General features: G+C 43.9%; 1 protein-coding gene and 1 long non-coding RNA gene across 2 annotated transcripts in view; both read left to right on the top strand.

Moving 5' to 3' along the window:
* LOC5566725 (UTP--glucose-1-phosphate uridylyltransferase) overlaps positions 1–12057 on the top strand; it is a 58218-nt gene that overhangs the window by 14717 nt on the left and 31444 nt on the right. The gene's annotated exons all lie outside the window — the stretch shown is intronic.
* On the top strand, positions 5341–6016 carry LOC110679425. The gene is made up of 2 exons (XR_002502480.1): positions 5341–5812; positions 5875–6016. It is a non-coding gene; the product is annotated as an uncharacterized LOC110679425 (long non-coding RNA).

Raw genomic sequence — 12057 nt, 5'->3', positions numbered from 1 at the left:
CTTGTATCGCAGCTACCCGCCGAACTGCGCCTTCGCTTCCTAGAAGAAGAGCAAGCACTCGAAATGAAGCATCTTGTGGAACGGTATCAGTTACTAATGGATCGTAATCCCGTTTCGGCAACAAACAATATTTCGTCAGTTCCTTATCATGAGAACACGACGAATTCGGCAGCGCAGTGTCATTTATTTTCGGCTCATCAACCACGGATGACAACTGTAGGCGTACCACCCACTTCAATACTTCCGAACCCGCAGTACCACTCTTCTCCGGTGCAGAATCCTGGATGCTCGCATAGACCATTGCGCGGCGACATTTGTTTCGCTACCCAGCCTTCACCGGTACACAACCGCCCGAACCAAGATTTCCCACACGCTATTCCATTGCAAGCGTCAGGAGTCGGAAATGAGTCTGTGGTGCTCAACAGGAGTCAAATCGCTGCTCGTCAAGCCGTGTCTAAGGACCTGCCAGAGTATAACGGCGACCCGGAACAATGGCCACTATTTTTTGGTACCTTTGAGAGTTCAACTCGTATATGTGGGTACACTCCGGAAGAAAACATGATGCGGTTGCAGAAATGCTTGAAAGGGAAGGCTCTCGAAGCAGTACGTTGTCAGCTCCTGCATCCAGCAAACCTCGAAAGCGTAATGGCCACCCTCAAAATGCTCTTTGGTCGACCGGAAATCATTGTTCATTCTCTCATTCAGAAAATTCATGCTCTACCCGCACCAAAATCCGACAGATTGAGCACATTGATTGATTTTGCTATAGCCGTGAGGAATATGGTAGCGACTGTTCAAAACTGCAATCTGGATGAACATTTGTGCAATATCTCTCTTCTACAAAGCCTTGTAGATCGCCTTCCTCCTATGATCCGGTTGAATTGGGCGACTCATCGTCAGGGATTGTTCCGCGTTACTCTAACGGAGTTCAGCACGTGGCTTTACACGCTCGCTGAAGCAGCCAGCACGGTTACCATACCACAAATTCAAGTGGAACCTGAGAAATCACGACGAGTACGGAAGGATGACGCATTCTTAAACGCGCATAGTGAGACCGTAATAAAACCAAGCAACTACGAAGCAAATACGATCGCCAGTTCGAGTAAATGCATCATCTGTCAAGGAGCATGCGAAAACGTTGAAGAATGTAAGCATTTCCTGATACTGGATCATCCTTCCCGATGGAATTTACTCAGAGAGTACAAACTGTGTCGTTGCTGTCTCGCAAAACACCAGGGACCATGTAGAGTTACTAAGGTGTGTGGTAAACATGGATGCACTTTCAAGCATCACAGACTGCTGCATAATGACTCTAAAGATAAACGACCAGCAACGACTAGTGCAATCTCGGCCGTGAGTAGTCCTGAAGCTAGCAACACTATAGGCAACCAGAATGATGCTAGACATACTTGCAATACACATCGCGGTGACAACAAAACCGTACTGTTTCAGTACATCCCAGTCACACTCCGTAATCAAGATGTAAAGATTCGAACTTACGCTTTCTTAGATCTCGGATCATCGGTAACGCTGCTGGAAGAGAGTCTTGCTTCGAAATTGCAACTAAAAGGACAAAGCCATCCATTATGCCTTCGATGGACTGGCGACGCTTGTCGCTATGAAGATTCTGCAACAATAGTTGCTTTGGATATTTCCGGGTCATTCGACGAAGAGAGGACACACCGGCTCAGTGAAGTTTATACAGTTAAAGAGCTGAAGCTACCCAGTCAGACGTTATCGTTTGAAGAGCTGTCGAAGAAACATGATCATCTACGAGGATTGCCAATAGATTCGTACTCAAACGTTCAACCACGAATTTTGATTGGTATGAACAACGCTCGAATTGTAAATCCCATGGAAAGTCGAGAAGGAGAGGAACACGATCCCATAGCAGCCAGGACGAGATTAGGATGGATGGTATTTGGAACGTGTTCCGCAGGTGGCCAAGCAACATCCACAACTATTCCGCATAGCTTTCACGTGTGTCATCACATCACAGAAGCGGATGTGGAACTCAATTCCGTAGTTAAAGATTATTTCGCGCTAGAAGGCCTTGGCGTATCTAAGCCTGAAAGGCTGCTACTATCAAAAGAAGACGAATATGCTGCTGAGAAAATGCGTTCAGTGACAAAATTCGAAAATGGTAGATACTGTACCGGATTGCTATGGAAGTATGACAACATCAGACTTCCCGACAACAAGTCTATGGCACTACGACGCCACAACTGCTTGATGAAAAGAATGCAACGGGATCCTAAACTGAGTGAAACGTTGAAAGCAAAGATGGAGGAATACGTGTTGAAAGGCTACGTTCGAAAACTTTCCCCGGAAGAATTAAGGAAACCTATGGACCGCATTTGGTATTTACCAATGTTTCCCGTGTATAATCCCAATAAACCGAACAAAATCAGAATTGTTTGGGATGCGGCTGCGACCATAAGGGAAACCTCTCTTAACTCTGTTTTAATGAAGGGCCCAGATCAGTTAACACCGTTGCCCTTCGTGTTATACAGATTTCGTGAAAAACGAATAGCTATATCAGGGGATATCGCGGAGATGTTTCTTCGCGTTCAAATGAATGAAGATGATCAACAGTGCCAGCGAATTCTGTGGTGTGAGGCAGATGGAACGGTCGGAGAGTATGTTGTGACGGTCATGACCTTTGGCGCCAAATGCTCACCGAGCTGCGCTCAATTTATCGTTAGAGAAAACGCCGCAAGGTTCAGAACAGAATATCCAGAAGCAGTAGAGGTTATTGAGAAAGGCCATTATGTTGACGACATGCTAGCGAGCGTGGACACTGAAGAGGAGGCTATACAACTCGCCAAGAATGTTCACCACATACACCAGCAAGGGGGATTTACAATGAGAAATTGGATCTCAAACTCAAGGCTCGTCATTCAGGCACTAGGCAGTACGGAAATGACGGAGAAAAGCATTGATGGAAACAACGATACTGTATTAGAAAAGGTTTTGGGTTTGTGGTGGGACACCGAGACGGACACGTTTCGCTACAAACTATCGACGGAGCGAAATCAGCAACTGCTTACTGGCCAGAAGCATCCTACGAAACGTGACATTTTGCGTGTGATGATGTCAGTGTATGACCCTCTTGGACTGTTATCGAACTATATGGTACTGTTGAAGCTACTCTTTCAAGAAATCTGGCGGGAAGGCGTTTCGTGGGACGATGAAATCGGCGAGAGACAGGTGGAAAAATGGAACAACTGGCTGCTGCTACTTCCTGAGGCCGAGTCTATTCGAATTCCTCGATGTTATCACTTGTCGGCTTCGAAAGGGACACAACGAACTGTGGAACTACATACGTTTGCAGATGCCAGCGAATTAGGATATGCCGCGGTTTGCTATTTTCGATTCACTGAAGGTGAACAAATCTCTTGCTCGCTAGTAGGTGCAAAAAGTCGAGTGGCACCCCTCAAATTTGTGTCAATTCCCCGACTTGAGCTCCAGGCAGCGGTAATTGGTTCAAGACTAGCGAAAAGCATCGAACTTGGTCACTCCATTAAGATCTCGCGGCGATACTTTTGGACTGATGCCCGTGACGTTATGTGCTGGCTAAAGTCAGACCACCGAAAGTATTCGCAGTTCGTCGCATTTCGAGTTGGCGAAATATTGGATGAAACAGACCTGTCTGAATGGCAGTGGTTGTCTGGGAAATTCAACGTTGCCGATGAAGCAACAAAATGGAACGATCAAATTAGATTCGATGCGAGTTCACGATGGTTTTCCGGACCTCCGTTCTTGTCGAAGCCAAAAGAAGACTGGCCAATTACGTCATTTAATCAAGAAACCGTGGAAGAGATAAGAACGCATTTATTGCATCATAGCATTCAAGAAGGTGGTGATATCCTGAGAGCCGAGGACTATTCCAGTTGGATCCATCTCCGTAGAATCTCAGCTTTGGTTCTACGATTCTCCGCAAATATCAAGCACAAAAGGAACGCTGAACCAGCTCTGCTAGGACCACTAACCACCGAAGAATTACAAGCGGCTGAGACATACCTCTACAAACGCACTCAAAAGGAATGTTATGGCCACGAAATAGCAGTATTATCAGAAGATCAGAAGAAACCAGCTTTGCCGAAAACAAGCGCGTTGTATAAATTAAGTCCATCTCTTGACACCGTTGGGGTAATGCGTATACACAGTCGGATTGATGTGTCTGATTTCGCCGGTGAGAATACGCAATTTCCCATCGTATTGCCTCGTAGTCATCCTCTAACTAAGTTAGTACTGCAAGATATACATGAAAAATATCATCATCAATGCAATGAGACATTCGTCAATGAAGCTCGAAAGAAGTTTTACATACCAAAACTACGCGTTGAATGCAATAGAGTTCGTCGAGAGTGTCAGCGTTGTAAGATCCGTCTAGCCAAGCCATGCCCTCCTATGATGGCAAATTTACCAAAGGAACGATTGGCGGCGTACGTTCGACCCTTCTCGTACTCAGGCGTGGACTATTTCGGACCGTATCAAGTGGTTGTTGGCAGACGGTTGGAGAAACGCTGGGGAGTGCTGGTGACCTGTTTAACTACCAGGGCAATCATCATTGAAATTGCTCACAGTCTATCCACGGATTCATGTATTATGGCTCTCCAAAACTGTTTTGCCAGACGAGGAACTCCGATACAAATAATCAGCGATCGAGGTACGAATTTCGTTGGCGCATCGAAGGAGCTCAAAGATGCCTTGGCTCTTGTCGATAGTTCAAAATTAATCTCAGAGTTCACAACGCCTTCCACATCGTGGAAATTTAATCCGCCTGTGTGTCCTCATATGGGAGGAGCCTGGGAGCGCATGATACAAATCATTAAAAAGATATTGATGGAGATTAAACCAAAACGTTCACCGACTGACGAAGTATTAAGAAACATGATGATTAAAGTAGAAAACATTGTGAACAGTAGACCTCTGACACATGTTCCTGTCGACGATGAGTCGTCTTCAGCATTAACGCCTAATCACTTTCTGGTCGGCTCTTCTAATGGCTCGAAGCCACTCGTACCGTATCAAGACTGCGCGACGGTGATGAGACAGTCCTGGAAAACATCCGAAATACTTGCCAACTACTTCTGGAAGCGATGGGTACACGACTATACTCCAGAAATTGCTCGTCGTTCGAAGTGGTACAGCCCAAGTAAGCCAATTGCTGTTGGAGACATTGTTGTAATTGTGGATTCTACTTTTCCGAGAAATTGTTGGCCAAAAGGACGAGTAATATCCGTGAAAACCTCATTAGATGGACAAGTTCGGTCGGCCGTAATTCAGACCGCAGGTGGAGTTTATGAGAGGCCTGCGACCAAACTAGCAGTGTTGGACATACGTACAAACATGAGTAGCATGGACCAACGCCCAAGTACTGGGGGGGAGTGTTGCGTACACCCTACGCGAGAACTCACACAGTCCAACAACTCGTTAACCGCAGACCCGTAATCGATTACTTTGCCCGAAGATGTAAAGGTTGCTGCGATCGTTGACAGCTGAGTGGGAGCCTGTCATATCGATACGAGACAAGAGGAGTGTAGATGTCATAGCAATAGCATGCGTGATGTGCTCTGGATTGAATTTATTGAAATCGCTAATAATTGTGAATTAATAGTAAATTTGAACTCGCTATCCATCAGTTAATCCCAGTAAATTTGTAGAAACTAGAATAACGGATAGGTGAGATATTCCAATTCGTATAAACCTTAAACACGAGTCACTATTGTCTGATTTTAGGTTAGCCTTGATCGTAGATTTGTACGGCCAATACGTGTATCTAATAGTGCTGATAACGCTTAAAACGGTACTGAGTTTATTAATCTATTACTTGAATACTTATAACCTAATATCGACTATTTACTGTAGCCATTGAATTGAAATTGGAAGCACATAAATTGAAATAGATCCAAACCCGTAGATAGCTACAGGAATCTTACAAACGTAAGTAACATAAAATTTGTACAACTAAGCAATACTTATAATTGAATTAATTACAGGAGAATTTTAATCTCCGAAGAATAAATACGGGATTAAAATCACGGAATCGAGTTTCCTTACACAGCTCAAGCAACAGTAGTTTTTAAAACAAATCCCTGTCAAATTGAATTAAAAGTGCCAAGAATAGAATAACACAGTTGAGCAGGTTAGATGACAAAGGCGGGTATAATTGACCTAGTTCTGAGAAAATAGACTTTTAAGTTTTTTCAGCAATTTTTCATTCCATACTGATTGTATGGAAGCCAAAAACAAGCCAATCTTCTAAGAATAATATTATTTTTTCGATTGGTCGTAAAAATCTCTTTAAAATGCCATTGAAAAGCTTGAAGTAGATTTTTTTTTCAGTATATTCACCTCTAAAACCGATCAAAGGGTCACCTGTTTGCGTTTGGGCCCCTCAATAAAAAACCGGGAAAATTTTGAAATGTCTACAGGGAAAACCGGGAAAAAAGCGGGAATTTCAAAACGAATGTTTGGTGGCCACCCTGTCACCGGCAACTTGAAAGCAGAGCGCACACACGGAGCCGCAAATCAACCCAACTATGACTTCTTTTGACGCAATTCGGCTCTTCCGTGGGATAACCCAAATTTGGGTTAACTGATATATACCTACCATTAGGTTGTTTCCATTTGTCAGCGGCAAAACAAACAACAAAGAGCAAAAAAAAATCTACTCAGCGTTAGCTTTCGAATTCTCCGTGATGGGTTAAAACAACCTAACATTAGGTAAACTCGAAAGAACCCAAATTTGGCTTATTCCATTGAACTTCGACGCTGGGTCGGTGCGCCTCTCTCTGTTTTCGACAACATTGCTGTTGCGAGAGAGTCAAAACAACCCAACCGTGGGTAAAAACTAAATGCAGTTTACCCAAATTTGAGTTTGAAGAACTTATTTTTTGGGTAGTCAGATTTCTCCGTGCAGTAAAAATTAAACATTTTATAGCATGCATGAGCCTCTGTACGTGCCATAAATTCTTTTGTTCTCATGACTTTTACTGTGCGCCGTGTGTTGGTGCTGTCTCGCTCTCTCTCACGGGCAACTTGAAAACAGGGCGCACAGTAAAAGTCAAACGTTTTATAGCATGCACAGGCTCATAGGCTCATATGCGATAACAAGCTTCGACCTTGAGTTGGCCGAAGCAAAAGCTTTTATAGCAGCCTGACTATCTGAACAGAAGTATGAGCCTCTGTACGTGACATACATTCTTTTGTTCTCATGACTTTTACTGTGCGCCGTGTGTTGGTGCTGTCTCGCTCTCTCTCACGGGCAACTTGAAAACAGGGCGCACAGTAAAAGTCAAACGTTTTATAGCATGCATAGGCTCATATGACTTTACCCATGAGCCTCTGTACGTGACATAAATTCTTTTGTTCTCATGACTTTTACTGTGCGCCGTGTGTTGGTGCTGTCTCGCTCTCTCTCACGGGCAACTTGAAAACAGAGCGCACATTAAAAGTCAAACGTTTTATAGCATGCATAGGCTCTTTACGCGCTGCTGAACTTTTTTGCACGGTACGCATCCCCCGTGCAAAAACAGAATCGGGTGTATATTGTTTGATATACTTCTTTCCAAATAGCCAGATGTCCACTCTTCCCGTGAAGGGAATTGTGTGGTAAATAGTTTAATAGTTAGTTTAATAGGTTTATTAAACAATACGTCCTGTAAGGAAAGTAACTAGCAATTGTGAGATCACTTGGAGCAAGGACACTTTTGTACAAATTCACCAAAAGTGGAAATAACGAAGTGTGTGTAAATCTATGATTCACTGGATTTTTCTCCAGTAGATCCAGTATCCATAAACGGTAAGAGCAAGAAAGTGCTTCTTGTTTGAGATGTATGTGTAGTGGCGCAACGTCGGAAAAGGGCCTCAAGCGCTGCTGTGGGAGTTGTAGAAAACGCATCAGACATCGCCATCAAGCACATTGGAGATGGTCCAATTTTGATTGGATTGTTTTCATTTCGCCCTTTTGCCACCACACAAGACATCCATATGCTAATATTAGTCGAACAACTGTTGTGTAAATCTATTTGATATACTTGGGTTTGAAGCCCCAAGCTATGTAAGCTTTTTTGACTCTGAAATCAATGTGAGGTATCCAAGAAAGTTCTCAGTGCCAAAAAGACGTAAAGGTCGAATTCCATCGCGGTTTCGTCTTTCCGTAAAAAGAACGATAGATGTTTTATTCCGGTTAACCTTCGGGCTGTCGCGCTTTTGTACTTTGTACAAGAGTTGTGATTTATATGCTATTATTTTGCAACAAAGATATCTATCGACACCAAACCAAAATGTATTCCTCAAGAATCTTCTTACGAATAATACTCGACAGTTTTTACAGACAGATACTTCAGGATCCTGCCCATTTGGAAGAATGGCGTCTTCGGCAAAGTTGTTTAGTAAGTTATCGTTCAACGATCCGTCATCGTAATCATCGTCCTCATCGAAACTTCAAAAGCAGTTTTTCTTTTCAAAACTGAAAATTATAGTGGTTTCTGCGTTCGTGTACATACACGTTACATGTCACCAACACTACTTAAAGATTGCTGGTTGAAAATGTAAACAAAAATCAGCTGTTCCCAGCAAAATCAAACGGCAGTATTTTCAACCAGCAAATTTGTGCACGTGTTCGTGACACCGCTCGGCGAGAGCTCAATTCTATAAAAATGTGTTCAGTGTGTTTCGGTTGGAAAATAGAATACAGTGAACACAATTTCCTTTGAATTTTCTTGATTTTGAACGAAAAAACTGCTTTTGAGAATTCCGAAATCAATGACGAATTTTGCCCCCTTAAGGACTATCATTGCTCGAGGTAGTTGATTCATAATTTTGCCACTAGGTGGCGCTAGTGAGCATGCAACTTTTGTTTGCAGATATCTCAGGAGCCTGACCACTTAGAAAGATAGTGTCTTCGGCAAAGTAGTTCAGTAAACAATGATAGTCAGGCTTGATAGAAACTCCTCTGCGATGCAAAGAAGAGGCGATTTTGCCGTTTTTCTGAGGAGAAAAAAATAAACTCAAAATTTTCAACACAGATCCTCAAGCGATTCGAGTGAGAGTGCAGAAAAATGCGAGGATTTTTTTTGGCACTCTCTCTCTCTCTCTCGTTGCGATGCTCACCATCACTCACACTTCAAACGAACTCTCGAGTCTGCCGCCCGAACAGACAGTCCTCGGGGAGTTGTGAGAGCACCCTTTTTTGATGGAATTTTACTCGGTTGTGTTTTGTGCTGCATCTTCCTCACTCATTTTTCGTTGCCTCTCTGCTTAGCATTTTTTCGCTCCCTCGCAAAGAGGCAAAGGCAGCACGCAACTCTAGAGCATGTCACCGAACTCTGATGATGTTGAGGAGAATTATCAAGCCTGATGATAGTCCTTGAGTTACCGAACAACTTTTTCGAAGTCGCCATTTTTCTAAGTGGTCAGAATCCTGAGATTTGCGAAACAAATGTTTCATGCTCACTAGCGCCACCTAGTGGCAAAACCCGAATTACTTAGCTAAAATAATGATACCCTTGAGCTGGGTTGTACAAAGTACAACGCGCGACTACTTACGTTAGGTCATATTGGCAACACCAACTCTCAACTACCTGAAGATCACTTTGTTTCAGGTCGAATAGGGCGCTTATGCACATACCAATTATCAGAGCTAGATAGTCGTTGGCAAATCCATAAGTTGGAAAACCGCAATTATTGAGTTGCCTCAATAGCGTATCTGCTACGAGAGTCCACAAAAGTGGTGAGAAAACTCCCCCTTGGAAGCATCCTTACTTACTTACTTATGGGTCCTGGGCACCTATTCTGGTGCATAGGGCCGACGTGAAAGATTTCCATCCTGGGCGATTACCAGCTATCGCCTTGACCTGCGGCCAGGTCAAATTGCCGTCGACTTCTTTTATTTCTTTGTTGAGGCTGCGCCGCCATGATCCTCTGGGTCTGCCTCTGCTGCGATGTCCTGCTTGATTTATTGACATTGGAATTAAATATTCGAATTTTGGTGCGTTGACTAATCTGACTGTTCTTCCAAATATTTCTTAAGCTCGCAAAAGCAGCCCTCGCCTTCTTGATCCGTGCACCTATGTCGATCTTGGTACCGCCGTCAGACGCAAGTTGGCTACCAAGATATTGGAAGTTTTCGACGTTCTCCACTGTTTGCCCGGCTACTGTGAAGCTGGAAGGGCCAGCCGTGTTTACATCCAACGATTTGGTCTTGTTGACATTGATGTTGAGACCTGCCGCTGAGGAGCGTTCGGCAAGATCGTCTAGCTTACTCTGCATATCAGAGCGCCGTTGAGCTAGTATAGCAATATCATCAGCCAAATCGAGATCATTTAAGTGCTCCATAGTAATAGGCTGCCACAGCAGCCCACGGTTTTGTTCACGGTCAATGGCGCCTATCAGGATCTCGTCAATTACGATTAGGAACAGTAGTGGTGATAGTATACATCCTTGCCTCACTCCAGCTACAACCCGGATGGGTTCAGACAAGACCCCGTTGTGCAATACTCTGCACGTAAAGGCCTCGTACTGCGCTTCGATGAGGCCGATGATTTTCTCAGGAACACCCTTGCGTCTCAGGGCACCCCACATATTTTCGTGATTGAGTCGGTCGAAAGCTTTTTCGTAGTCAATGAATACCATATACAGGGACTCTTGGAATTCATTGACTTGCTCCAAGATGATACGGAGCGTGACAATATGGTCCACACAGGATCGTCCGGCACGGAATCCCGCTTGCTGTCGACGGAGAGTCGTATCGATCTTCTCCTGGATCCGGTTTAGGATCACTTTGCATAGAACTTTGAGAACAATACATAGCAACATGATGCCCCGCCAATTATCGCATACAGTGACGTCACCTTTTTTGGGTACCTTCACTAACACGCCTTGCATCCAGTCGGCCGGAAAAGTCGCGGTGTCCCAGATATTGCGGAATAGTTGTTGCAACAGTTGAGCGGATATTGCGGGGTCTGCTTTGAGCATCCGCAAACACTAAATTTTCGAATCGGTGCTTGACGCAATGTCGAGAAGAAATGTCGGTTTTTGAGCATTTGATGAATCCAATTGGTAATTATTGAAGGTAGCCCATGGTTTCGTGTAGCTTTCAATATGGCATCGAAAGACACGTTATCAGAGGCATCCTCAATATCCAAGAAAACATCCAAACAGGATTGCTTCTGTGCGAATGTTTTCTCGTATATCATTGTGTTTATTTATTTATACACCAACAGACAGTAAGCCCCAATGATGTTTTAAACTAAAAAATACAGTAAAATACTAAGTCGAAACTTAACAAAACAAGGCAACAAAATGTCAAAAAATAAAACAAATGAAAGTCACAAATATTCACACAGAGAGTCGGGACAGGTGAAAATCAAACCCTTCAGCAACCCTATTGAACACGCGTTGAAGACCGACCATAGCACTGTTTTGGCCATAGTTAGTTCGTCGCAATGGTAACCTCAACATGGCATTGTTACGCAACGTCCTGGAGTGAGCACTCGCATTGATAGATTCCAGGAGCGCAGGACAGTCTATTCTTCCTGAAAGCAAGTCAGCCACTACCATCGCTCTATTGACGTCTCTACGGGTCTGCAGTGATTCCAGTTGAATGAGTTGACACCTACTTTGGTAGCTAGGCAACCGGAACGGGTCTCGCCATGGAAGTCGACGGAGAGCATAACGGATGAAGCGACGTTGCACTGACTCTATCCTCTCCACGCCGTTACGGTAATACGGATGCCAAACTGCGGAGCAATATTCAGGTGTGGCCCGAACTAATGAGCAGTACAAAGATTTGAGACAATATGGATCCGTGAAATCCTTGGCAATACGGAAGATATCGTATACAACTTTGTGTAAAAGAGGCACAGTAGACTTCCCAGATTGGTAAGCATGTTGATTCACATGAAGAGACATGTTAGCCAAATAAACATCACGGATATGATGATCGATAATGCGTTCCAGGCATTTCAGAAGAAAAGAGGTCTGATGATTGGTCTTAAACTTTTCGCTTCTTCATACGACGTACGCCCTCCTTTCGGGATAAACTTC

This window comes from Aedes aegypti, chromosome 3 (genome assembly GCF_002204515.2).
Source record: "Aedes aegypti strain LVP_AGWG chromosome 3, AaegL5.0 Primary Assembly, whole genome shotgun sequence".
Classification (NCBI taxonomy): domain Eukaryota; kingdom Metazoa; phylum Arthropoda; class Insecta; order Diptera; family Culicidae; genus Aedes; species Aedes aegypti.
The sequence above is the reverse complement of the archived record's forward strand: the minus strand, read 5'-3'. Positions and strand labels throughout refer to the sequence as shown.